General features: G+C 50.8%; 1 long non-coding RNA gene, 1 other non-coding gene and 1 pseudogene across 3 annotated transcripts; 2 read left to right on the forward strand and 1 right to left on the reverse strand.

The window, feature by feature from the left end:
* Positions 1–27469, forward strand: part of LOC120381651 — a 259864-nt pseudogene that overhangs the window by 187533 nt on the left and 44862 nt on the right.
* Positions 6371–6443, forward strand: TRNAF-GAA. The gene has a single exon. It is a non-coding gene; the product is annotated as a tRNA-Phe (tRNA).
* LOC120381657 lies at positions 24588–27033 on the reverse strand. Of its 2 annotated transcripts, XR_005588123.1 has the most exons (4): positions 26994–27033; positions 26356–26378; positions 24922–25034; positions 24588–24621 (listed from the first exon to the last, which is right to left on the reverse strand). It is a non-coding gene; the product is annotated as an uncharacterized LOC120381657 (long non-coding RNA). The 2 variants fall into 2 exon arrangements; XR_005588124.1 differs by lacking the exons at positions 26356–26378; positions 26994–27033 and adding an exon at positions 26078–26116.

Raw genomic sequence — 27469 nt, forward strand, 5'->3', positions numbered from 1 at the left:
CCTGGAGTAAACTCATCTTTTTATCCATTCTTGATGCTTCATGGAATAACAACAGATGACCGAAGAGAGACGTGGACAGGGTGGGTTTCAGGAGGGGCAGAGAGTTTTGTGCGGTGGGCTGAGCAGGTCTGGGTGGTGGGGGATGTGGGAAGGGCTGGTCTCAGGGGTGTGGAAGAGTGGTGTGGGTGGTGGGCTGGGTGGGTTGCAGGGATGGGCCAGGGAAGTGGCGGCTGGTGGGCAGACCTTGTGGTAGGGGTGGAGAGGCACGAGCAGGAGGCAGGAAGGCCTTGGGGAGGAGGAGCGAGCAAAGGTGGCTCAGCCGTCCTCAGCCAAAGAGGAAGAGCGGGGTGGGAAGTGGCCAAATAGGAGCAAGGGGGAGCACAGGGGGCCTCAGAGAGAGGAGAAGGGTGGGGGCAGTGCCATGGTCTGGGCACCAATGGGCCCCCACTTCCAGGAGCTTCCAGCGCTCACACCCAGCTTCCCAAATGCAAGAGCCATGGGCCACCTATTCTCTTCATCTTCACTAACCAAGCCCCTCCCCAAGCTATGTTGATGGGAGAAGCCCTCCTGTTGGCACAGCGCTATCTGCACCGGGTTAGGCTGATATAACTGCATTGCTTAGGAGGTAAATTTTTCACACCCCTGAGTAATGTAGTTACACTGATCTAATTTTGTAGTGTAGACCTGTCCAAAGAACCTTGGGAGTAAAACTTCACCTGCTCCTCTGCTTTACTGAATCCAAACACCAGCAAAGCTTGTCAGGCCCAGATGGAGGTTGGCAGAGAGTCAGGTGTGTGCAGACATGATCCCTTCAGCAGCTGTAGGCACCATGGCTTAGCTGGCTAAAACCAGTGTTTTGTATACAGGGGATCCTGGGTTCAAGTTCCAATGGTACCTTACTGAGTTGCTTTTGGGGCACCTGGAATTGGCTACTGTCAGAAGACAAGATTCAGAGCTAGATGGACCTTCGGTCTAGCCTAGTGTGGTTTTTCTTATGGTTTAAATTACACTCACAAGCACTGATGATAGAGTTACTGAAAGTTTGGGAGTTAGGAGCCGATAGGTCAGTGGTCCAGTCCTCACAGACGACCCCGTCCTCTGGGACAGGGGCAGGTCTGAGCTCTCACACCAAATGCTCATTGTGGCTGCCAGAATCTGTGGGCAGCCTGTTTAGTTTATGCCAAGGGTTGAGTCCTGTTTTGTGCACCGAGTCTGAGATGAAAAGCAGCAGGACGTGTTTCTGTCCCTGCCCCAGAGCAGACAGACCAATGGAGAAATGCCGTGAGTCCAGGGTAATACTCCCCTGCGGTTTTACCATTTCCACTTGCTAAACCCCCTCCCAACCTTCTGGGCTCCTGGAGCAGGGGACTGAGCCTGAGCCGAGACACGGACACTGCAACTTTACAGCCCAAGCCACATGACCCTGATTAACATGACACGGGCCAGTCGTGGGTGTTCATTGCACTGGAGACGTAGCCTAATGTTATGTCTACACTGCGATTAACACACCCAGGGCACCTGTCGCAAAGCCCGGGTCAGCTGACTCAGGGTTATGGGGCTTGGGCTGCAAGACTATAAAATTACAGTGCAGACAGATGGGCTTGAGCCCAGTCTCTGAGACCCCACGAGGGGTGAGGGTTTCCGAACCCAGGCTTCAGTGTGAACACAAATATCTGCCCCACAGTTTTTAGCCTCTCAGCTTTAGCTTCATGACCCCACGTCAGATGGTCCAGGCCAGCCATGCTGCCATCTTTATCCCAGGAGAGATGGACATTAAGGGTACGTCTCCATTGCAATGTCAGCCCAGGTGTGGCTCGCTGTGCTCAAAGCAGCACCCTGGAAGCCCCATATTCACCAATCTCATATAATGATGATACGGTTTGTACAAAGTCTGCCTGGTGAGGTGTCATTTCAAAAGTCTTGGTCTGTTGAACATTAATATTGTGTTGGATTGTGTGTGTAGCATTGGCTGGGAAGTTTTGCTCTGTGTGTGTTACTGAGATGAGGTTGGGAAATGCCCCCCACCAGCCTTTCAGGTGTGACAAGGGAGGAGCCAGACTCGCTGCTGGCCCATTAAAGGGATCCACACTCCCAAGGACTATCCCAGGAGCCGTGTACAATGCAGACTTCTCCGAGATAGCACAGCGACAATGGACACTGCTTGACTCACATCCTAGCAAAGGTACTTCCTAGCCAGTTGGAAGAAACTATGAAAGGGGGGGGTAGAGACATTATGAGTTAGCCTCTCTCCCCCACAACTCAACAGCTGGAAATACACCTGGATGACAAAACTGATTCAGAAATCAGAAGAGAATAATAATAGTACATTCAAACCAAAGTCCCCAAACAGACTAGTAGTGGTTTTTCAGCAGAAAATTTTCAGTTTGGGGAATTCTGTTTTCTCAGTCAGACTTTGCCAAGGGAAGCAGAGAGAAAATGGTTGAGTTGCCTCCTTCAGAACAGCTTGGCCTAGGCACTAGCTCTGGTTCACTGTTGTGGCCTTGCTCAGGTTGGGGGTAGTTTAATTATTTGGGGAGGTCCCAGGGTGTTTGGGGGAGATTATGAGGCTGTTCCCTTTTGAGATAAAAACTAAGAAATGCTGGACTAGAGAATTGTTTTAGAAATCTGGTATTTAGACATTTTATTTGAAGCAAGGGGGGGGGGAGAGATTCTGAGAAGGTTTTTGTTTGCAAGAAGCAACATTGTTTGATCTGTCATTGTACCAAAGGGGGGAGACGGTTGTCTATAAAGGAGGGTGAAGACTAAATGCAACTGCTGAGGATGGGATTTGAACCCATGTGCGCAGAGCACAATGGATTAGCAGTCTATCACCTTAACCACTCAGCCACCTCATCTGAGCTATCAAGAAGTGGACAGGAGGAGAAATCTAAGGCCGGCAGAGATAGGGCCACTAAGGAGTTTTTAAATACTAAGCGTAAGCAGGGGCTGAATGAGCTCCCCCCTCACATCTAGTGAGGAGCTGGGGGAAGACTTCAGGAACAGGCCGTGTTTGCACAGACACACCTGCTCTGCCCAGCTCTGCAGCAGGGTGGGGCTGCTTCCCAAAATGACCATTTTGGTATGGTGGTGGGTTGCAAATCACTTTAGCATTTTGTGGAATGAAATGTTATTCTCCTTCCTGTACGAGTGAAGGGCAGCGGAACGTACCTAGGCCGTCCTGACGGAGGGGTGGGTGGGGGAGGAATTGCTTTCATTGGACGGCAGAGAAGTGATTGAGGACATCACCCTAACCCAGTGGGCCCCAAACATTTCACACTGCACCCTTGTATCCATGGCTGTGGCTCTCGGAAGCCGCGGTCGAGAACCGGGCTGGGAGTGGGGCCGTTGCTTGCTGGGGATGGGGGTGCGGACAGGGGTAAGAGGGTCGAGGCCGGGCTGGGAGCCAGGGGCCCAGGCTGAGGGTGGGATTGGGGAAGAGCTGGGACAGAGTGGGGCTGAGTGGGGCTCCCTCCCTGCCCTCCATGGGGGCTGGCTCAGGCCCTGAGGTGCCCCCATCAATCTTCCTCTGTGTCCCCCTAGGAGTCACGCCCCACATTTTGGGGTCCGCTGCCCTAAACTGACCCCTAGTCGCTAAGCAGGGGCTAGTGATGCTAAAGCCTAGGGACAGGGAGCTTTGCCAGAGTGGAGCCTGTAGGTCACATGCTGGGGGGCTGTGACGGGCACACAGGCTCCGTGCTCTGGAACAGCTCGGAGTCAAACCCAGGCAGGAGCCTCCTCAGTGTGACCCCCCCAGGGGATGCCCTCACTGGGGGAAGCCTCCTTGACTTCAGCGCCTCCTGGGACTGACCTTGGACCTTTCAGCCCCCCTGTTCCACACCAGGAGCTTCCTGCAGTGAGTCCACCTGAATCAGACACCTGGGAAAGCCTCACCCCCCCCAAAGGGGAGTCCTGCACCCCCAACTTCCACAGTCCCCAGTGACTCTCAGCCAGCGCTGTACAACAGAAGGTTTGTTAGGGGTCTGGGATCCAGCCTGGGAAAGTTCTGTGTTCGCACAGGAAGCAGGAAGTTTCAGCAACGTCCATCTTGGGGAGACCCCGAACTCAGAGCCTGGGCTCTCCCCTCGAGTCCCCAACCCAGCAGACTCCTTGCTCCCAACAGCCCGACTCAGCCAGGCCCTTTGCCCCTCGTCTGTCCCTTGTCCTGTTTCCCTGGCAACCTGCTCACCCGGCCTCCAGCTCGTTCTTTGTTCTCCGACTCCTCCCGGCCAGCTGGCCTCTTGCAGCAGGTGCGCCCCGGCCATCGGTTGCTAGGAGACAGAATTTGTGGCCATTGTCTGGGCCCAGGCAGCCAGACAGTAGCCACACCTGCCCTTTGGGGGTCTCTGCCAAGATTTAACCCCCTTGTCCCACCACCGAGATCACTGGTCCCAAAACACTTCAGGGTCATGCCCCCCACCCCTGTCCATGCTCCCCCCAAGTCGTGGCTGGGAGTGGGGCTGCAGCTAAGGGGGAAGGGACACAGACAGGGGTAAGGGGGCTGAGGCAGGGGCCAGAGCTGGGGCTGGAGCCAAGAGTGGAGCTGGGTGGCTCCCCCTCCTCACCCCCATGGGGGCTGGCCCAGGCCCAGCTGCATCCCCCTGAATGTTACTCCATTCCCCCTGGCAGGGTGCACCCCACATTTTGGACCTTTAACCTAGATAATCGTGCAAGAAATAGGGAAAACTGAGGTACACACAAGATGCAAACAAAACATCCAGAAAATTCCCACTTCATCAAAGGGGTGTCAGTGGGGTCGGAGCTGGGCAGCAGCACAGGAAAGTGGGGAGGTTAAACTGCAAAACATCCCACTGTGTTCCCGCAAAAGCCTCTCGTTTATCCCCTAACCCTCCCCATGAAAATCTCCACCCTGCCCTGGCACACAGAGACCCCTCACTCCAACGCAGATTTTTAACTTTTCTTACTTGTCCTTGGCCTTCCACAAACATTGTTCCCATCAAAATGACCCAGGGCTTTTACAACGAGAATGAGAAAACAAACTAAATCAAACCCAAAGAAACCGCTATCGACCTCCCCACCACACACACTTTGGGTCTGAATTTTTCTACTGAAATGTTGAGGCAATAAAACTCTCACTGCTCTTGTCCAGAAACAAACCTAAGCCCCCCATGCAGTACCTGGGGCATCTATGTCTGACCCACCAAGGCTTCAGCTCCTTTGGGGAGATTTCCAGCTGCCCAATTCTGCTGCTATTCCAGGGGAACAATTCCTGGCTCCTGTCAGCATTTATCTCAGCCCCGTTCTGGGCATCACAGGTTTCTCTGGGAAAGGGCAGCAAGTGGTTCTAGGGTCCAGTGATCCTCCTCCAAATCGAGCTAGAACCTGGGACTCCTTCCCCTTCCCCTTCCCCAGGCTGTGGGCGGAGGCCTTTCACAGAGCTCTCGGAGCTATAGCCCGTGGCTAAGGAGAGAGAAAAGCCTCCTATCCCCCTCTGTTCTGGGGGCTGGGTTTCCTCCTGAAGCCTCTGCCCCCCACCGAGTGCCTATGGCTCATCCCTGACCCTTGCTGCTGCTCCTTGCTATAGACTGTGAAAGGAGCGGAGGCAGCGCAGGAGCCTTCTGGGGCGCAGATCTGAGGCTTTGGGGAGACACATTGTCTGAGACACCAGAGCTCTGCAAACCCTGCAACCACCCCCTCAATCCGGGGCCTGTTCCAGCCCTGAGTCTGGGCTGCCACGATCCTGCCCCCAGAGCAGGGCGCCCACAGATTACAGCCTGGAAATAGGCATGTGAGACTAACTCCTGCTTTCCCTGACAGGGCCTCCCCTAGACCAAGTAGCATCCCAGGCAAGACGTGTCTTCGGAACCCCCCAGCCCCGCTCCATATGTTAAACCATTGAATACCTTATTTTTATCGCATTTGTAGCTCATTTCATGATTTTAATGCACAGTTTGGATGCATGATTTTCTATCATATAAGACAATAAATGTTCATGCTAGGATGTGTAAATCTGTATTTATTCATGCCATATATAAGCAAATTAAAAAATCATTTCTTTTAAGCATATAGAAACTTTTAATTTTGACAGTAACTGAAATGTACTAACATCTAGAAATGGAGCACTCACCAGCACAGGGTGGGCCAGTATTAAATAGTGTTACAGTCGGAGACAGACAGCATTAGGATGTTAACCCCTAGCTCCTGCTTTCCCTGGTCAAAGGTCGCTTCTCTCGCCTTTCCCCCATGAACTGAAGCGCAGCATTCAAGAGATCCAGAGACTAGTTAATGACGTTTCCAAGGGCTAAAATAGCAAGCGATGTCCGTCTTGCATTGGCCATTGTTGACTGGAGAGATGGTTTATGGAGAATAAACTTCAAGGTGAGCAGCAGCAGCCCAAAAGGCACCTGCAGGTGCTGAAGTAGCTCAGTTGGGAGAGCGTTAGACTGAAAATCTAAAGGTCCCTGATTCAATCCCAGGCTTCAGCAGGCTGTTTCATCCTCTTCCTGCAGCAGTGGGCTCTTTTCTGGAAGCACAGCACTGCCTTTACTCAATGCAAGTCCTCATTTTGGGCTTCACTGCAGGAAAAGGCAGCATTGGCTTCTGCACCCAGTTGGCCCACTGACCTTTCTTTCTTCTCTTGCTGCTTCTCAGCAAGGGGAAGAAAAAGAAGCTCCCCTTCAAGCTAGAGGGGTTAAGGAGGTGAGCAACGAGTCGGTGGATGGAGGGAGCATCCATTTTCAGTATTTTAATTTTTGGTACTGCATTGAGTGACTGCTGTGTGCAGTGATATAGTGACCGCTGGGTCTTTGAATGAGGCTTTATACTGGGGGGGGGGGGAGCGAGGAGGTAAGCGGCAAGTCGGGGGATGGAGTGGGGCAAATGTCCCCGCTTCCAAATATGGGCCTGTGGGTGTTGGGCCTTGTTGGTGCTTTTCGCTGGGCTTGGGGGTGTCCCAGTGCTGCACAGAGGGGTTCCCACAGGAAGGTGCTTGCTCCTAACCCCAAGGCCGTCAGTGTGTCGGTTCTTCTCTAGCCAGCCCACTTGCCAAGTCTGATTGGCCTTGGTCGGGCTCCCAAGGGTTGCACCTGTCTGGAGGTGCTGCCTTCCACGTCTTCCTCAGTCCCACCTCATTCACTCCACAGGGCGACGGGTTACCAAGTGGGGGGAAGATCTTATTGTACTTCTAGCAAAAAGACATTTTTCTGTTACCTTAATTACACTACCTTGGGGCCCCCTATAACATATTACCAAGGTTCAATACAAAGTCATAGACAAATTATACAAAAATGCATAATGCAGAGATTTATCTACAACTGCAGTGAGTGACTGCTGGGTGCAGTGATATAGTGACCCCTGGGTCTCTGAATGAGGCTTTACACTTGGGGGGGGTGAGGGGGCAAGTGGGGAGCAGGTGGGCCAGTGGGTGGGCAAGTGGCAGGTGGGCACAGAGGTGAGCAGTGAGCCAGCAGGGAATCATAGAATCTCAGGGTTGGAAGGGACCTCAGGAGGTCATCTAGTCCAACCCCCTGCTCAAAGCAGGACCAAACCCAACTAAATCATCCCATCCAGGGCTTTGTCAAGCCTGACCTTAAAGACCTCTAAGGAAGGAGATTCCACCACCTCCCTAGGTAACCCATTCCAGTTCCTCACCACCCTACTAGTGAAAAAGTTTTTCCTAATGTCCAACTAAACCTCCCCCTCTGCAACTTGAGACTATTACTCCTTGTTCTGTCATCTTCTACCACTGAGAACAGTCTAGATCCATCCTCCTTGGAACCCCCTTTCAGGTAGTTGAAAGCAGCTATCAAATCCCCCCTCATTCTTCTCTTCTGCAGGCTAAACAATCCCAGTTCCCTCAGCCTCTCCTCATAAGTCATGTGCTCCAGCCCCCCCCTTGCCCCTGCCTCTGGGCGGCCCTGCTAGCAGCTCTTCTGGGAGTGCAGGGGAGGAATGACTCCCCCTTCTCTAGCTTCTCCCCGTGGGGCTCTGGGGAGCAGGGAGGGTTGTGTGATAAATTCCATCCAACTCCCCCTTTGATCCAAGCCGAGGGGCATCTCAGCTCTGCACGATCCCCTTGGCAGGGCCAAACAAGGGATGTTTTCCACTGCCGAAGAGACCCAGCCAGGGACTGATGTGCTGGAGATATGTTGGGAAAAGGGACTGTCTGAATTGCCAAGGCAGGAAACGAACCATCTACAGCAACGTCATTAACCACAAACACACTCTAGCCATGCTCCAGCCAGTGGGGAAATGGGCAGGAACTCTGGCTGCTCAGCCATGGCCACACGTACAGAGCTGCACAGCAGTGAATGCGCTGGGGAAGCTGGTCCGAGTGAACAATTGGAAATGACCCTTCAGTGAGAACAGAACCAGAGTGTAAAAAGGCCCCTGTGTTAAGTGGTTGTGGCTGAGGCCTTAGGGAGCTGGGTTAGAAGCCACAGGGTGTTTCTGTGGAGGTTTGATTCTTGCCAGCTAGGCAAGGCTGGTGTGTGGTGTCTCCATGGCTGCACTTTCAGTCATGCAGGTTTCTCTCCCCCATTGTTCCCTGGGCATCCTACTAGATTGCCAGCTGCTTTTCAACTGCAGTGTGGAGACTGTGTGTGTGTGGGGAGAGACAGTGTGTGTGTTGGGGAAGAGTGAGTGTACTGAGCTAGGTAGGAGCAGATCATTATTATCCCTACTTGAAAGAGGGAGAAGCCAAGGCTGAGAAAGGAGAATTGACTTGTCTTACGTGACACAGCCAGTCAGTGGCAGAGTTGGGAATAGGACCCAAGAGCCCTGATTTTCAAACAAACCATCAGATCTTGAATTTCAGATATGGAATGACCTGAGTAAAGTGCTCTCAGATGAGCTCCAGACCAACAGTGACAGTAATTATTCAGCAAGTATTTGAGGAGAACTGCAATGTTAGAGAGAATCATGAACTGCTCAGAGACCATTAATGCAGAGAACAGCAAAATTCATCAAACACAGAACTGGTTCTGACTTATTTCCTTGGTCTTAAAAGAGAAGAACAAGGACCTGAGTCTCCTCCCTGTCAATAACCCCCTGCTCAGCCAATCAGGGTAGAGACTGAGGACGGGAGGCTGAGGGTTCTCACCAGAGAGCCCAAAGGATGGCCCAGGTCACTGATGGGGAATCACTGCCCGAGCTCTATTTCAGCCCCACATTTTTGGATGGATCTCCCACAGTGGGAACTGCAGAGCACTCCCCAGCAACACACACACACAAACCTCTCCTAATGTTGGGAGGGGAACAGGAGAAAGGACAAAAGAAGCAAGAGACGAAGAGAAAAGAGGGAGGGAGGGAGAGATGGAGGAAAAGATGAAAGAAAAACAACAAACCCTAATGTCCCCAGTGATTCTAAGGGACAAAATCCCACGTGCGCAATAAACTTCTGCCTCCTTAAGCTCGTGTTTTCCATGCCTAGAATTCAACTGTCACCAGATGGATCAGACTGAACAGGTTTCAAACCTCCAGGAGGCTCTTACCTTCTAAACAGGGACGGCTATTTTCTAGTAAAATCACGAAAAGGGAAGGAGAAAACTCGAAAGAGGTTCCTCCTGGCGCTCACGTCCGTGAACCCGAATACTCTCTCAGTCCTCAAAGAGAGACCTGGAGAAGGAGACTTGCTGCAGCAAAGCCACAGGGGTCTCTGAGGTTTCCCTGGCCCCTCGCCCCTGTCCTGCCTGGCTGATGTCAGCATCTCTCTGTGAGGTCACCACCTCCCCACCACCTTGGACCAATAGTCTGAGGTCCTGCAAAAGGCCTTTGTGATGTCACTGCCACACCCCTCCCTTGCTGGGCTAATGTCCTGCCCCTGGCCAGGCCCTTTGGAGGTTTGAGCTACTCCCTGTGGATCACCCCACTCAAGGAGCGTTCGTTCTAGGCAGCAAGCCGGCTAGACAGGGAAACATCAGACGCTGCTCCCAATGCTACACTCAGTTTTTCAGAAATTAGTCGACTTTATGGCCAGAAGAAACCATTAGAGCATCTAATCTGACCCCCTGCATATCACAGGCCTCCTGTATGACACAATAGCAGGTGAGGGAGGGGGGCTGAGGAGGCGAGTGGGCAGGCAGTGGCAAAGGGGTGGCTGAGCTGACAGCACGGAAGGGGAGGGCTGAGGAGGCGAGTGGGGGGGGCTGGTGAGCCGGCAGCAGGGGACTGAGGAAACGAGCTATGAGTCAGTGGCTGACCTGTTCTGCTGATCTGGTCTGGCTCCCGGCCCCTCTCCAAGGGTTGCAGATGTCTGGAGGTGCTGCCTTCCTCAGTCCCACCTCATTCACTCCACAGGGCAACTGATTACAAAGTGGGGGGAAGATTTTATTCTACTTCTACCTTAATTATACTACCTTAGAGGCCCGCTATACCATATTCCGACGGTTCACGGCCCCCGTTTGGGCGGGGGGGTGCTGGGGCTGGTGGGTTTGTTTCCCGGGGTCAGGTGGCGGTTGGGGGGGATTGTTTCGGGGCGGGGCTTGGCAGCGCTGGGGGGTGGTGTTCGGTGAGGCCGGGGGGGTTTCATCCCTCCGCTGTTTTCTTTGGAGTAATATTGCCCTCGCCGCTTTACGAGTTGTGCAGGCCTAGACTAAACCACAGACTGGACTCAGCATTCAAGTATCCTGCAGTCTGAACTTCACATCTGATACATTCCCTCATTGGCTACCATTGTTTGGCCAGCAGGGAAGTGCTTCTTGTCCAACGAGGCAGCCAGATTGGGACCCGTAGGCATGGAATGGCTCTGAAGGAATCAGCTGTTTCTCTCTGTGCTTCATGAAACTTTGGATCCAAATGGTAAAAGACAGTTGTGCCCAATTTAATCATGGCGTCCTTCAGGAGTGTGATCAATGCCACTTAACTAGGGAGCAGGTTCTAAAAATAGTTTACCTGGGCCACAGGTCACCATAGGTTCCATCTTGGGGGTGAAAATCAACCACTAGTACCTGCAATTTCTACCTGAGTTCTTGTCAAATCTTTGACCTTCCTTGGAGTAATTTTACACTTCTCTGGTGTAGAATTCTTCTCCAACCGCACAACAGATCAGTAGCGACAGTGAGGTACAACTCCCCCAACTATGCCCTTTTAATTCTTTAATGTGCTGGCACAGATTTTAATTAGGGACTAAATTCAGGTGTGACTTAGAATCCCTGTAAGACAACAAATGTCAGGTCTCTATTAAAAAGAGGTATCTTTCTGCAGCTATAGCACATTCAACGCGGATTTCATTTTCTACACATTTGCAGCATCTCCCAGGGGTGAGCTGAAGAGAAAAGTCACTTCCATGTTTCCCATCTCTACCTCGATAGGGATTGTATTTCCCAAAAAATAGGCAATATGCAGCTAATGAGGAAGGAGATCTCTTCAGGAGCCACTTCCTGCAGGGCCTGGGCCACAACTGCTTTGGGAGCCCAATGCCTAGGCACTTTGTTTAGTTACAAGTTATTTATGAGGGAATCCTCTTCCCAGCCCTTTAGAAAAAATACTGACCTAACCAACTGCACAACAGGGGGATTAGGATGGTGATGGGGAATAAGGGAATCCCTCTGATTTACCCCATCTTCTTCTGTTGTTCCAGAGGGTGAAATGACATTTTCCCCTATCCCTGCCCTGTTCCTGCTCTTTGTTATAGTTCAATATATTTTAAGTGAAAAAAATGGTAGTAAAAATATCTGCTCTGCAGCACAACCTGAACCAACATCAGAGCAACTGGGAGTGAAACAACTTCTTCCCCAAGAGTGAACTTGATGACTAACAAAGGCTTTGAAATGGGGGAACAGTATAACCGTGATGCTCAGGGTTTGTTTAGACCAGGGAAAGTGATGGAGTTTAGGTCAGGTCAAGGGGGAAGCTAATGCCAACCCCTGCACCTGGGCTGCATCTGCTCTACAACCATAATTGTCTTGTTACACCAAGATCACTAACTTGAGCAGCCAACGCCATGTACAGCCCTAGCGGATGTCAGGCACAGGTAGTTTTAGCCTCAGTGTAGCTTGTTGGAATCAAACCTCTCCCCCATCAGGAGCTGATGAACATTCCTGGCTGGAGGGACACACACTCCTTCGACTCAAAGGAAAGGAGTTGATAGAAAAGATCACAGGACTGACCCCAAAGAAGGGAATTAGCAAATGTGATTAAAAAAAAAAATCTTTCTCCAGCCCTAGTCAAGGGATTTATAACAGTTCTCTCTTATGTGGATTTTCTGATGTGCAATAAGGTTTGAGCTCTGATGGAACCTTTTCCCACACTCAGGGCATGTGTAGGGCCTTTCCCCTGTGTGGATTCTCCAATGTATGATAAGGTGTGAGCGCCGACTGAAGCTTTTCCCGCACTCAGGGCATGTGTAGGGCGTCTCCCCTGTGTGGGTTCTCTCATGTCTGATAAGGTGAGAGCGCCGCCCGAAGCTTTTCCCGCACTGAGAGCACGTGTAGGGCTTCTCCCCTGTGTGGATTCTCTGATGTCTGGTAAGGTGAGAGCTCCACCCGAAGCTTTTCCCGCACTCGTGGCACATGTAGCGTGTCTCTTCCAAGTTGATTCTGTTGCGTGGAATAAGGTCTGAGTGGCTACTGTAGTTTTCCTCTAGCCTCTGCTGAGTCTCACAGGCTTTTGTGTTTTCTGGGAGTGCACACCTCCTGGAAACATTCCCTTTGGATCTTCCTGATAACAGCCAATGTGGATCTACTTGCACAGTGTCTTCCTGCTGGGGTTTCTCCTCCTCGTTCTCACTCGCCAGGCCATCGCCGGATGGGAGACAGAGAGAATCCAGACATAGGTCACTCCCTGTGCCTGAGAAAAAGGAAATGTCAGAGAGAGGAATGGAAAAAGGGATGAACAAACCAAAATATATGTGGGAGAGATCAAACATATCAGGTACTGATTTTCCCCAAACCCTTCCACAGAGAAGAGAGGAAGGGATCAGTTCTGGGTCCTCATTGCACCATAACTCTCAGGGGAAAGTGAGATCAGGGAGGGACCTGCTGCCAGTTGTCAGTCAGAATAGGAGGGAAGCCATGAGTGATATCTGCCATAATGATTCCACATCTGCAGGGAACAATCCTGAACTTGAAGAGCTCACAGGGTCTTTGTAGGGCATCCCAAATGTTTCCTGCATTCCTAAGCAGTTGTTTAACCAATTCCTCACCTGCAAAGGCAGCTCTGGACCACTTCTTTCTCAGAGCCCTGGAGGTCCGGGACCCATGGCTCTTCCCCTTGTTCCAGCTGCGAGATCACATAAGGTTTGGAAACTGGAAACCCTACTGCAGGCAAAGAAAACACGGGAGGTCAGTGGAATTTGTGGGATACTTGTCACAAAGAATATTCCATAGTTTTAACCCCATCTCATTTTTAGACAGTAACATCTGTAGCTCTCAGGATTCATCTGCTTGCCTGCATAAATCTCTCTTTTCTTATAAGTACGGTATTGTGATAGGTTTATTAATTCATATTAAAAATACATTTGGCTGTAATGCAAGAAACCTACAGGCCAAAAACCTGCATTTTAAGCTAAAGCAAAGTTAGCATAGCTACATCCTGTGCCCCTTTACCCAGAAAAGCAACTGTTTTTCCTATACCCAAATAAAGTGCCTATGCTTAGGTCTAAGACCCTTTACCTAGACCAACAGACAATGAAGAATAGCAAAGGGGATTTTTCAAAGTTGTACTCACAGACTTAACAAGTACCCCACAAGTGCGCAGATACCTGTCATCCATACGCACACACATACTAGCCTATGGAGTAAGCGTACCCTAACTGAAGACTGAAATTTGGGCATAAGAGGAAGGATTTCCAGCATTTATTTCTATAAAAAGAGGTAACCTACCTCACTATGGTATCCCCACCCCCACCTCGACCTCCTCCTCCTTCTCTACACTTCACCATCTTCAACTACGTATTCATGCTATCCATCTACGATGGCTATTAACCAGTAATAGGCCGCACTTATTTTCTTTTCAAACCTTAAGTTCAAAAGGGACTCAGCTAAGCTTGGTCTCTCTAAACTTTATTTTAATTTGTGTATTAGATTATTTAGTTGAGCTAGAAAGTAAATTCCAAAGTAGCTTTGACAGCTCTTTACATTAGTTTCCTCTGCAAGGGAAACCAGAACCACCAGAGGCGAGGCCAACAGCAGTTTATCAAAACAGGGTGTGAATATTAACCAAAGTTTGCAGCACATAATATTGTATCATCATATGTATCTCCTGAATAACAGTAATACAATTGTAACTCTGTAATTCTACCTGTTTTACAATTTACTTACTATTTCATTGAGTTTAATAAAAAGTCGTTATGACTCTATCTGTCTCCGTGTGAGCTTCCTGTCAGAACCCCGAAGGTCCCTTTATCAATTCTGTGGAACCTGATTCGAAACACGAACTTTTATCTTCTGATCAAACAAACTGGCGAGCCTAAACCCATATTAATTAATATAAATGATTAAGTATTATTATTAATTAAAATAATTACAATACAAATTAAATTAAGTTGATAAATCAAATCAACATTACTAACACACCCCAAATAAGGCTATGCATCCCAAGGCCATCTTCCTTGGCTCAAAGTGGCAGGAGAGTTACTATTATAACAAATCATATTCACTACCTTAGTGCCTAAGGACCAACTAACAGTGGGTCCCCATTGTGCTAGGCAAAGTGCAAACAGAGAACAGTAGATGGCCCATGCCCTGAAGAATTTACAATCTAAATCAGGGGTAGGCAACCTGCGGCAGCGAGCTGAATTTCAGTGGCACTCACACTGCCTGGGTCCTGGCCCCTGGTCCGAGGGGGCTCTGCATTTTAATTTAATTTTAAATTAAGCTTCTAAACATTTTAAAACCTTATTTACTTTACATACAATAGTTTAGTTCTATATTATAGACTTATAGAAAGAGACCTTCTAAAACATTAAAATGTGTTACTGGCACACGGAACCTTGAATCAGAGTGAATAAATGAAGACTCGCATAGCACTTCTGAAAGGTTGCCGACCCTGATCTAAATACACAAGACAGACACAGAACGGGGGAAGGGCTAGAACCCACTGTTAGAATAGACATATTCAGGCCTGCCTGTAAAGCCTAGACTTTAAGAACTTAGGGGTATTTTTATCACTTTGTCTTTATACCCCTGTAACTAGCTAAGAATCAAAATCTCAGTCTGCCTGTGTCTGGGCCTTCTCTCACTGTGACAGTCTGAGGCCTTGTTCTTAGGCTAAGGCCTTTGGCTAAGCAGCAGGGGCAGCCAAAAGCTGGGAAGCGAAGGGTCACATCCTCACATCCCAAACCCGTCACACTGAAATAAGGTGCTATTGGGCTGTTAGGAAGACGATCCTGTCCTGATAGTGCCCATCACCACCAGATAAAGAAACAGATCTTAAGATGGTTCAAGAAAACTTAGTTTGACAGCAGCCTGTCTGGCAAGAAATCCCTTCTCAATGCTTGTGGTTGTGAAACACTCATTTCTGTACTGTTTTATCTTTATGGCCACCACTTTTACCTTGTTAATCAGTCTGGTTCTCTAATTGTTTCTGTCTGCTGTATAATTAATTTTTCTAGGTGTAAGTTCATTAGGGCAGTGGAATATGCTTCCTTGGAAATAACCCCAATAAACATCGCATTATCTGTGCTTCAGACTTCTGGTCTTTTGCTGCTTGCTGTCTGCGTGACAAGAACCAGGGAAGTGGGAGGATGAAGGGAAAATACGCCACCTGATAACCAAGGAGGTGAGCCTTTAAGGAAGGTTTTAATACACTTTGGAACTGATCAGGGATTCCCCTGAGGACTGATGAGGGGGTGATGGTAAATACACATTTAGATCCTTTTCTTGTTTTATAACTTTTCCCCCATAAGGCTGAACCTCTGGCACTGTCATGGATCCATAGGATCTCTGCAATGCCCTGGCTTTTAAACAGTCCTTGGGAGGTGCCCCTTGAGTGCACTAGACCCCCAAGGGCTCCCACTCTTCCACAAGGACAGGCCACTTAGCTTCAGCACCTGAGAATGAGCCACTTCCTCAGTGCCCTTCCTCCACACTCCTCTCCACTTCTTCCCATTACTCTCAGCCAGCACCACCTCCCGGCACCTTGGGAGCTTCTTGTGTTCCCTCTACGTCTCTCACTACCTCATCCCTCCCTGCTGCTTCTTAGCTCTAACCCTGCACACACCCTCCCCACGTCCTGGCACCCCAGAATTATCTACTCCCCCCTTCTTCTCCCCTCCCACAGCTCTGTTCTCCCTTCACCCATGGGTCCTGAATGGCAACATTATACGCTCTCCTATCAAAAGAAGAGCTCATCTGACTGTCACACAAGCCATGCATGAGTCATACACCCATTTACTCAATTTAGAATTCTACAGGTGGCGTATTTTCCTCTTAAAATGAGGAAAAGGCATGAAAGCTGCAGTTATTAATGTATCCAATAAGGATACATACAATGCAATTTTAAAATGACTGACGGCACCAAAAAGGCACATGACAAAAATGATACTAGTGGGTGGGAGAGGGCAAGGAAACTTGTCAAAACTTGTGTGACAAATAAAGGTATAACGTTATCACTACTCAGGTTCTTTAGAGACCCCACAGTTTCTAATAACCCAGCGGACAGGACTCCTTACCCAGCGAGGTCACCGTCTCATAGTTCTCCTGCATGACATCCCTGTAGAGGGCTCTCTGAGCGGGGTCTAGCAGAGCCCCCTCTTCCCTGGTGAAATACACAGCCACCTCCTCGAAGGTCACCGGCCCCTGAAAGAGAAAGAGTCCAACACTCAGTACCTGCTGCCCCACTCACAACCCCACTGTTCACAGAACAGCAGCACCAGGGAAATGGAAGCTCCGGGAGGCACATGTTAACAGTCCCACCTCACCTTGCTTAGAGCAGCCAGGTGGCATCAGAAGGTGGAAAGAGAGAAACTTTGTGTCTCCCAGCTGACAGAGGGAGGCAGGGTCATCACATTTATCACATAGCTACTAACCAGAGCTTAATATAGGAGATGGGGCAGGCTCTGGACCCTGCTGGTGGCTCCCTGGTTGGAATCCCAACTCTCTCCAAATAAAATATATGGAAGAAAGGGGAAGTCAATAGTAAAGAATTTAAGTTCGAAGGTCAGAATTGTAGAAAGCTGGCAAGGGAAGCTATCAGAAATCAATGATTAACCAATGAAAATAAGAAGGAAGTTTTTAAAAGTACAAAATTAATCCTAACAATGGTAGTGATAAATTACTAGATGGAAATGGCAGAATTATCAACAATCATGGAGAAGAGGTAAAAGTGTTCAATAAATATTTCTCTCCTGGATTTGGAGAAAACAGATGATGTAACTCATATCATAAGATGTTGACGCTGACAGTCTTTCCATTTCAACAATAACTCACGAGGATGTTAAACAGCAGCTATTCAAGTTAGGTGTGTTTAAATCAGTGGGTCCAGATAACTAGAGTTTTGAAAGACCCGCTGGAGGAGCGTGGTGGACTGTTAATTTTAATTAGGACTTGGAACACTTGGGAAATTCCAGAAGACTGGAATAAAGCTAATGCTGTGCCAATATTTTAAAAAGTATAAAAGAGATGACGCAGCTAATTACAAGTGTGTCAGTCTGAAATCGATACTGGGCAAAAGAATGGAGCAGCCGATACTGGATTTCATTAATAAAGAAAGGAGAGTAATGTAATTAGCATCCATTAAAAAGGTTTAGACACAATAGATTCTATCAAACTAAGTGGATATCCTTACTGGATGAGATCAAAAGTTTGGTTGCAGCTAATAGTACTGATGTAATATACGTAGGCATATGAGTTGCTTCAGCACAATATTTTGACTAGAATGTACAAAATACACACGGCATACATTAAATAGATTAAAAACTGGGATTTTAAATAGGGAACCATGGTTGAGTGGATTTCTTTCTAGGGGGTTCCCGTAAGATTGGATCTTGGCCCTGTGCTATTTAACATTCTTATCCATGACCTGGAAGAGAATATAAAATCATCACCGATAACGTTTGCAGTTGCCACAAAGATCGGGGTGGGGGTAACTAATGAAGTGTCAGTAGGTTCAGGCGCCAGCACTGGGAGTCTGGGAAGTTTTCCCAGCCCTGGCTGGACGGTTATTTCCTGTTCCACAAAGAGGGCAAGTTCCATTCCCAACACCTGTGCCTTGACATTAGGAGCTATCTGACACTACAGTCCATATTCAGCATAGTGGCAGGATTATAACATGATTAGGACATGAGGCATTTTGTACAAGATGAGTCACGTATGTGTCATTGGAAAAGTTATGATTTGCTGAATACGATTATCCTACCTGTGTGCATGGATCATGTTTGTATCTGAAGTTATGGATATTGACTCTGTATCTGTCTTTCAAATGTGCTTACTCTGGGTAACACCCACAACGAGCCTTTCAGGTACAACAATGAAGAAGCCAGACAGTTCATGGCTCATCAACAAAGACAATGGACTGTGGAAGAGCTTAGCCTTCCTGTGAATGTTTCAGCCAGCCTATGAGTCATGGCTACTATGACTCAGCAGGGCACTCTAGGGCATGTGACCAGACCACATGACAATGAACTTCATTTTGGTACCTGTATTTTTCCACAAACCGGACTGGGAACTGAGTTTGGAACAAATGGTTCCTGCCCTATGGAAAAGCTACATAAGGTGGGGTGTGACATCATCTCTTGGCCTCATTCCCCACACGCAAGAGAACTCCTGGCAGCACCTGAGCAACAAAGACTGAAGTGGGGGAAGTGCTGGTCCCAGGGTAAAGGGATTTCTAGCTTGTGTATGGAAACTTGGGGGACTATCATCAGTCAGGGTGAGAAATTGCTAATTCAAATTCTATCCAGATAGTATGTTAGGCTTGGTTTGAGTTTTTGGTTATTTGCTAAGTAATCTGCTTTGATCTGTTTGCTATCACTTATCGCTGGGAAATTGGCTGTTGTCTTCTCTCTCCTTGAGCGGCTGAGGTAAAGCACTCAGGCGCCACCTGCTGTCGTGTTGGGTGATAACAGGCCCTGGAGAGGCTGGCTGAATCTCCAGCAAAGCAGTGTGAGAAGGGCCAGCCCAGCTTGAAGGTTAGAGCAGCGGTCCCCAACCTTTTGGCACCAGGGACCGGTTTCAGAGAAAAAAATTTCCGCGGACCTGCCCCCATCTGACCCCACCCACTTCCTGCCCCCGACTGCCCGCCCCTCAGAATCCCGACCCATCCTGCTCCTTGTCCCCTCACCATCCCCAGAGACCCCCACCACCCTGGGACCCCACCCTGCTCTCTGTCCCCTGACTGCCCCAACCCCTATCCCCACCCCGCTGAGTCCTGACAGACCCCGAACACCCACCATCCAACCCCATTCCCTGCCCCTGACCGCTCCCCAACCTCCGCCCCTCTCTGTGCCCTGACTGTCCCCAGGACTCCCTGCCCCTTAGCCAACCCCTGGCCCCAGCCTCTACCCCCGGCTCCTCCTCACCCGGAGCCTCAGCGCCGCCCGACAGCTGCAGCGTGTCTCCGGCGGGGCCTGAGCTCCGTCCTGCCCGAGCCACGTGGGGAGGGGGCGGGGCTGGGAGCTCCACGCCGAGCAGAGGCAGCTGAGCTCAGCCCGGAGCTCACAGCCCTGCCCCCAACCCACGCGGCTCTGAGCGGGCGGGGCTCAGGGGCCCCGCTGGAGACACACCGCGTGATGTGCTAGGGGTCGGTTCGCGTCCGTTCCTACCGGTCTGCAGCCCGGGGGTTGGGGACCCCTGGGTTAGAGGGCACAGCGGTTCCCAGACTGCCCCCGGGGGTGACAACCCATCACACCCAAAACGACACTAGTGTCAGCAGGTTTGTCACATCCTGTCCCCTCCCTTTCTCCACCCAGGATATTTCCTGCCTCCCACCATCTCTAGCAGCTCCCACCAGTGGTGAGCTCCAGCCGGTTCGCATGAACCGGTTGTTAAATTTAGAAGCCTTTTTAGAACCAGTTGTTCCAGGACAGGTTAACGTTCTAAAAAAGCTTTTAAATTTAACAAAGGCTCGGGCAGCTGTCCGCCCGGCCCCCGGCCCCAGCTCACCTCCCCTTCTCCTCTGAAAGCTCCACCCTTCTTCTCCTCCCCCTTTGAGGTTGTGGGGGGCTGGATAGGGGTAGGGGCAGTCAGAGGACAAGGGGGCTGAATGGGGGCAACGGTCTCGGGGGGCAGTCAGGAAGTAGCAGGGGTTGGATGAGGTGCTGGGGGGCAGTCAGGAAGGAGCAGGGGTTGGATGAGGTGCTGGGGGGCAGTCAGGGACAGAGAGAAGGGGTGGTTGGATGGGGCAGAGGTTCCAGGGGGGCATCAAGAATGAGAGGAGGGGTTTGATGGGCAGCAGGGGGTAGTCAGGGGACGGGGGAGGATGGGTCAGGGGTCCCCGGGGGGGGTGTCAAGGAGCATGGGGGGTTGGAAGGGGCACGACCCCCGGGGGGGCATGACCCCCTCGTGAGGTGAGGAGGAGGGAACCTGTTAATATTTTGGCAGCTCATCACTGGCTCCCACCCTCCTGTACATTTACTGCTTCTCTCCCTCCAAGCAGAACCCACCACCAGCTCCCTGAGAATCCCTTACCTGAGCCAGCTCCATTGCAGCCATTTCCTTCCCCCTGGGAGGAGGGGATGATTTGGAGAGAAACGTGGACGTTATTCTGTAGCCTGCCAGGGTGAGAAGGGCAATGTGAGAGAATTCAGACAGGGTTTCTGTCCTTTCCACATGTCGATTCCCCCCAGCATTGTTCCCTGCTAATGGACATTCCCGGTTCTGCCACACTGTGAAGCAGAGAGTGACCTTATTCCAGTACAGGCCTAGCCCCCTCCCACCAGGGTGTAACCCTCTGACACATGGTGAAACCCTCCCAGGAGCGGAGTCTCTCTCTTACACTTATCAAGTTTGCGGGCGATACCAAACTGGGAGGGGTTGCAAGGACTTTGGAGGATAGAACTGAAATTCAAAATCATCTGGACAAACTGGAGAAATGGTCTGAAGTAAATAGGATGAAATTCAATAAGGACAAATCCAAAGTACTTCATTTAGGAAGGAACACTCAGTGGCACACATACAAAATGGGAAATGACGGCTTAGGAAGGAGCGCTACAGAAAGGGATCTGGGGGTCGTAGTGGATCACAAGCTAAACAGGAGTCAACAGTGTTGCAAAAAAGCAAGCATCATTTTGGGAAGTATTAGCAGGAGTATTGTAAGCAAGACACGAGAAGAAATTCTTCCGCTCTACTCCATGCTGATTAGGTCTCAACTGGAGTAATGTGTCCAGTTCTGGGGGCCACATTTCAAGAAAGATGTGGACAAATTGGAGAAAGTCCAGAGAAGGGCAACAAAAATGATTAAAGATCTAGAAAACATCACCTATGAGGGAAGATTGAAAAAAACTGGGGAAGACTCAGAGGGGACATGACCATAGGACAAGAAGCAATGGATTTAAGGCAGTTTAGGATGGAGATTATGAATAAAAACTCCCTAACTGTCAGAGTGGTTAAGCACTGGAATAAATTGCCCAGGGAGGTTGTGGAATCTCCATCACTGGGGATATTTAAGAGCAGGCTGGACAAACACCTGTCAGAGATTGTCTAGATAATACCGAGTCCTGCCTTGAGGGCAGGGGACTGGCCTAGATGACCTCTCGAGGTCCCTTCCAGTTCTATGATTCTAAGAACCAAAGGCCAGTGAAGAGCAGAATCAAAGGAGTCACTCTGGGGATTCTCCCTGTCACTGTCCCCAAGGCAGCTCTCTCAGGTTAACTAAGTTGTTGGATGCTCCAGCCTTTATCCAGTCTCTCTTGGCAGTGCCCCTTTCATTGGCAGGGCCTAGTTTTAGCTTTTGCGAAGTGTGACCCCGGGGGTGCTGAGACTGGGCCTTCTTGCCTCAGCACATCTTGTTCCTTTGTGGCTCCCCAGTGAGTCCAAATGAGTAGATACTCCTCATACAGACTGTGAACATAAGAAGGGCCCACTGCATCAGAGCAATGGTCCATCTAGCTCAGTGGCCAATGCCAGGTGCCCCAGAGGGAATGAACAGAACAGGTAACCATCAACTGATCCATCCCCTGTCACCCATTCCCAGCTTCTGGAAACAGAGGCTAGAGACACCATCCCTGCCTGTGACACTGGCAGATGAGGTGTTAGCTCTTACACAAGCCTCTATGTCTTAATTGAACATGGACAAACACACAGTGGAATCGGTCTGACTCACCTGTGTTAGTATTGTTAAAACAGGTATTAGGATTCTAAGAACATGTTTAGACTTTATTGAATGCTTGTGATTTGCTGCCTGGGTTAATATCTGACTAGTTGCATTGTGAGCCTCTGTGGCTCTGTAAATCACCAGACAGGAGAGAGACTTTACCTAGGTGAAGTGCTGATTGATAGCCGAATGCATTACACCCTGCCTGGCAGGAAAGGTCCATCCACACCAGAGAGACTATTATGGGATGTTAAAGACAAAAGACTGTTGTGCTCTTGACTTCCCATTAGCTGAGTTTCCAGTTCAGAGCACATGGCAGGAAGGGGATGAAAAACCTCATACAGAAGGAACTGATGATCTGTATGCTGCTTGGACTCTGGGGGGCAAAGTTTCTAGGCATAAGCACGAGATCCCCAGCTGCTTAGCCGGGGTTAGTCCTAAAGAATATGCAGAGCTTGCTTATTAGAGAAGCTTCTATTACCTTTGAAATTTAAGACTGTAATTTGTCTGCATCTGGATGATTAGCTGCTGTGACAGGGCAAGGCCAGCTGGCTATAGGAAAGTAGTGAGAAACAGGTATGTTAGCCCCAGGCTAAACAAATCCCTGTTACCATGGTAACCAAATGACAGTTGCTCCAGGTTAATCAAGACACCTGGGGCCAATTAACATCCTTCCAGAAAGCTGTGGAGACAGCTAGGTTGATGGGGACCCCTGAAGCCAATCAGGGGCTGGCTGAAACTAATTCAAGAGCTCCCAGTTAGGCAGGTGGGTGTGCAGAACAGGAGCTGTGGGAGCGACGGAGCAGTACACACCAGATCAGGCACAAGGAAGGAAGCCCTGAGGTAAGGATGAAGTGGAGCCTGAGGAAGTGGGGGCTGCTGTGGGGAAGTAGAACAGGGAATTGTATGTATGTGTCCTGTTTCTAAAAGGTCAGATACCAAGGCTGATACTATTAGGGTCCCTGGGCTGGAGCCTAGAGTAGAGGGGGGTCCTGGGCTCCCCCTTTGCTGCCCTGATTAATCACTGAGACTGGGAGACAACAGAGACTCTGCAAGGGAGGGGAGCTTTGCCTCCCCTCCCTCGCTGGTTTACGATGAAAATGGCTCAGTGGGCTGTGACCCTTGTCCCTAGAGAGAAGGGCTACGTGGAGGGTCACAGTGAGCCTCTGAGGCTAGGGAAATCCACCAAGAAATGCAGGGCCCATGGAGACAAGGACAGAGCTTTGTCACACTGCGTTAACTTTGTAAACAACTCTCCTTTCCTTTCAAATAAATCTTAATACAGGTTGTGACAGGACTGGCTACAAGTGTTGTCTTTGTTGGGAGATCTAAGAGTCATTTGACCTAAAGAAGTGACTGGTCCTTTGGGCCTGGCAGTAACCTGAACGTTGCTGTGACTCATGGGGTAAGGCAGGGGTTCTCAACCAGGGGTCTGGGGCCCCCTGGGGGGCCATGAGCAGCTTTCAGGGGGCTGCCAAGCAAGGCCAGCTGAGGCCCAGGGCAGAAAGCTGAAATCCCAGCGTATGGGGCTGAAGTCTGGGCCCCTGAGCCCCACCCCCAGGGCTGAAGCCGAAACAATGTAGCTTTGTGGGGGTCTGGGGCCCCAGGAAGTTGCCCTGTTTGCTACCTCCTAACACCAGCCCTGGCTGTGATGTTATTAATATAACCTGTGGCTGTGTAGTTCATTGGTGCAACCACTGTTCTATATTTGCAGCAAATGTTGTACAACGGTTGTCGTGTAAGGTGCCTATGAAAAGGTTATAACTTGCTGCTGATGATGATACTACCTGTGTGGGTGTATCATTTTTACAGTCAAAGTTATGAATATTGGCTACATTTTGTACATCAATGTGTTTTGATTCTGAAGTAGCCTTAGTAAAGCATTAGGTCAGCTTCTTCAGAAAGGAATTTGCAAATCAAGTGCCCAATCAAGAAACACTTAAAGGACCTTGGGGAAACTCCAATCCACATACCCTGGTGGGCCGGGCCAGTTTCTTTACCTGCCACGTCCACGGGTCGGCCGATTGCAGCTCCCACTGGCCGCGGTCTGCCGTCGCAGGCCAATGGGAGATGCAGGAAGCGGCGCAGGCTGAAGGATGTGCTGCCTGCCACTTCCCACCGCCTCCATTGGCCTGGAGTGACAAACTGTGTCCAGTGGGAGCCGCGATCGGCCAAACCTGCCAAACCTGCCAACATCGCAGGTAAACAAACCAGCCCGGCCTGCCAGGGTGCTTACCCTGGTGAGCCACGTGCCAAAGGCTGCTGATCCCTGAGCTAAAATATTTAAGAGACAAGTCAGTTGAAAATACTTTGTTCTTGCACCACTATAACATCGCTTCCCATTGCTACACAGCTTCCAGCTGCTGTAGGTTGCAATCCCCTGTCGTTAACATGGTTATTGGACTGAAATCTCCCCTTGGCCAGTCAGAGACAGACACGTACCTGTCTCACTCCCCAGCTCCCGTTGCAGCGTCTCTAGGGGAAGGAGAAGATGGGAGAGGTGAGAATTCAGGCCCTCACATTCATGGAGAAATCCCCATTGCTTATTAATGGAACTGCTGTTAACGACGAGATGGTGACAGAGATCAGAGGCCGATAAGGCAGCCGCTGCAGACAGAGCCAGCCCCACAGGGCTGCTCCATGGGGAAGGGCGACTCGCTGAGCTGGGCTGTGAGATGGAGCCCAGGATCAGTGACATCACTAGAGTCCTCGACTCCTTCCCAGGGTCAGGGTCGCTCTAACCAGAGGAGACGCCACCCCCAGACTCCAACTCACCTTTGAATCCCAGCAGCACCTCCTGCAGCAGGGCACTTTGCAGAGAGAAATCGCTGAGTCTCTTCTCCAGCTCCGCAAACGACGGCTCTCGCTTCCGAAACGTCCCATCCTCCCTGCTGGGGAAAGGAGGGGTGAGAAATAGGCCTGAGCCCCAGACCCTGAGCCCAGCAACCCCCAAACTTCACAAAACCTGGATCTGAGCTTTGTAGCCTGAGACAGTCAATGTCAGGGTGAGTCACCTCAGCCCTGTGCTCCCCAGAGAGATGGGAAGTGGGGAGACACTAGAGCAAGGAACGGAGACATTGTTCAGGAGCTTTCTCAGGGACGCTCTGGTTCTGGGGGGGGCAGAGCCCCCCCTACGCTGGGTTACGGCAGTAACAAGGGGCACCAGCACAGGGATTATGTGGAAAGGGAGGAGACACAGACCAAAGGGTGGGCAGGTCCTATATGTTGACAGTGGCCACAGACAGAGCCCAGGGCTCCAGCAGGGAATGAACATGGGCCCTTTAATGCCAAAACCCCCCAACCCTTCAGCTGAAGCAGTAACCCTGGGGCGTCCAGCTCCTTTGGCAGAGAGGGCCACACTGCCCTGTCCGTTACGGCCAGTGGCCAGGGCATCGGGTTAGGACTCTGTGCCCTGCTCCATTCACAGCAGAACACCCACTGCTCTCCATGGGACACCCACATACGAAGAACAAGGGGGGAATCTGCCCTTCGTATGGGAAATAAATTTTAGTTCTTAGCCTGTCACGTTCAGTGTCACTCAGGAGGAAAACAGCCCCTTCCCGGACACCCTGTAGGGCCCTGCTGGTTCTTCCCTGTGTTTCCCTGCCTTTCCCACCCTCCTTTCCCCATTTCTCTCTCGCTTTATTGTTGTTGTCTCTCCTCTGTTCTTCCCTCCCTACAGCAACCCCATATTCCCACCCCACAAAGGCTTCACTCCCTCCCCCTCCCCGTTCCACCTGCTCGAGTGATCAGCCAGGGAACGTTTAATGTTCACATCAAAGTGCTGCCATTTCCATTGACACCCCGATGACATTAACAGGGGACAGGAGAGTTCACGCTCTCAGAGCTACAGCTTCAGGCTGCTGGCAGCCCCAGCAAGGCAACACTGTCTCCGTTTACACTGGGGAGGTGCTGAGGGCCGGCAACTCACTTTAACAAAGGCGAAAGCTGAGATTCTGCGCCCTCTGAGTACGTGACGTGGCCACGTCAGTCCAGGAGACAGGCCTGGTCTGTCCCATCGGCCCTGGGTCTAGCAGCCCTGCTGTGACCTCATGAGCGACCAGCCAGTAACCGGCTCGTCTCCTACCCGAGTCAGCCACTAGGGGAGACAGAATCACACGCTCCCAGGGCAGGGGGCAGCTTCCTATTCAGTGCAGTTATCAAACCTAGCGGCCCATGAGGGGGATCGAAATGGAGCCCAGAACTTACCTGCCCCCAGTGCTCCCAGCACCCTAAAGAGGAGAGAAAGAGGAGGCCGTCAGGGGGAGTGTCCCTGGGTGGGGAGGCCTCCTGCTCTGCAGGGGTCACCACTGAGGCCTTGGGCAGTAGGGGAATTTCAGGTTTACATTCCCAGAGCTGCTGCCCCCCTACGCAGCCCCAGCAATCCCTGCGGGCAGGTCCCACTGCGGAAATCTTCTCCCCGGGCACTTTACAGGCAGAAGATATTTCTCTGCATTGAGAATCAAATTCCCCCCAGTGCTGAGAGACCCAGAAGGCCCCTGGCCCCACTAAACCCATTAACCTGCAGTGACAGGGGCCTTGGGCCTAACTCGGGACCTCAGCATGGTGGGGGAGGGGATTTCACCCTCCAAGTGCAAACGCAGAGAGACATTTCCAGGAGAGAAGGTCTTGGGGATGCAGCATCCAGGACTCCCAGGGCCCATCCCTGGCGCCGCTGCCAGACTCACTGGGTGACCCTGGGCAGGGCTCTGCCCCTCCCTCTGCCTCACTTTCCCATTTGTCCCATAGGATAATGCCCTGACCCCACTCTGTAAAGTGCTTTGGGGTCTAGGGCTCAGAAGCGCCTAGAGAAACGCTGCGTATGATCATTGCAATGACAGCCTGACCTGCAGGGGCTGGCTCAGCGGCTGCTGCCCCTTCTCTCCTCCCCTCTCGCCGAGCAGGGAAATCTGCCAGGACAGGCTGCAGACGCCCTCATCCCTTCGCTGGACAATGGCTCCCTCCAGCTCCTCCAGCCGGGACAGCAGCCGCTGCTCCTGCTCCTCCAGAAACCCTCGCAGCTCCTGCCACTCCCAGACAATCTTCTGCCTCTGCTGCCGTCTGTTTCTGCAACAGGGAGAGGGCGGCTCAGTAACAGGGGAACATAGAACATAAGAACGGCCAGACTGGGTCAGACCAAAGGCCCATCTAGCCCGGTATCCTGTCTTCTGACAGTGGCCAATGCCAGGTGCCCCAGAGGGAATGAACAGAACAGAGAATCATCAAGTGATCCATCCCCTGTCGCCCATTCCCAGCTTCTGGCAAACAGAGGCTAGGGACACCATCCCACTCATCCTGGCTAATAGCCCCTAAGGGACCTGTC

Source organism: Mauremys reevesii, linkage group 14, assembly GCF_016161935.1.
Source record: "Mauremys reevesii isolate NIE-2019 linkage group 14, ASM1616193v1, whole genome shotgun sequence".
In the NCBI taxonomy this organism is placed as follows: Eukaryota; Metazoa; Chordata; order Testudines; family Geoemydidae; genus Mauremys; species Mauremys reevesii.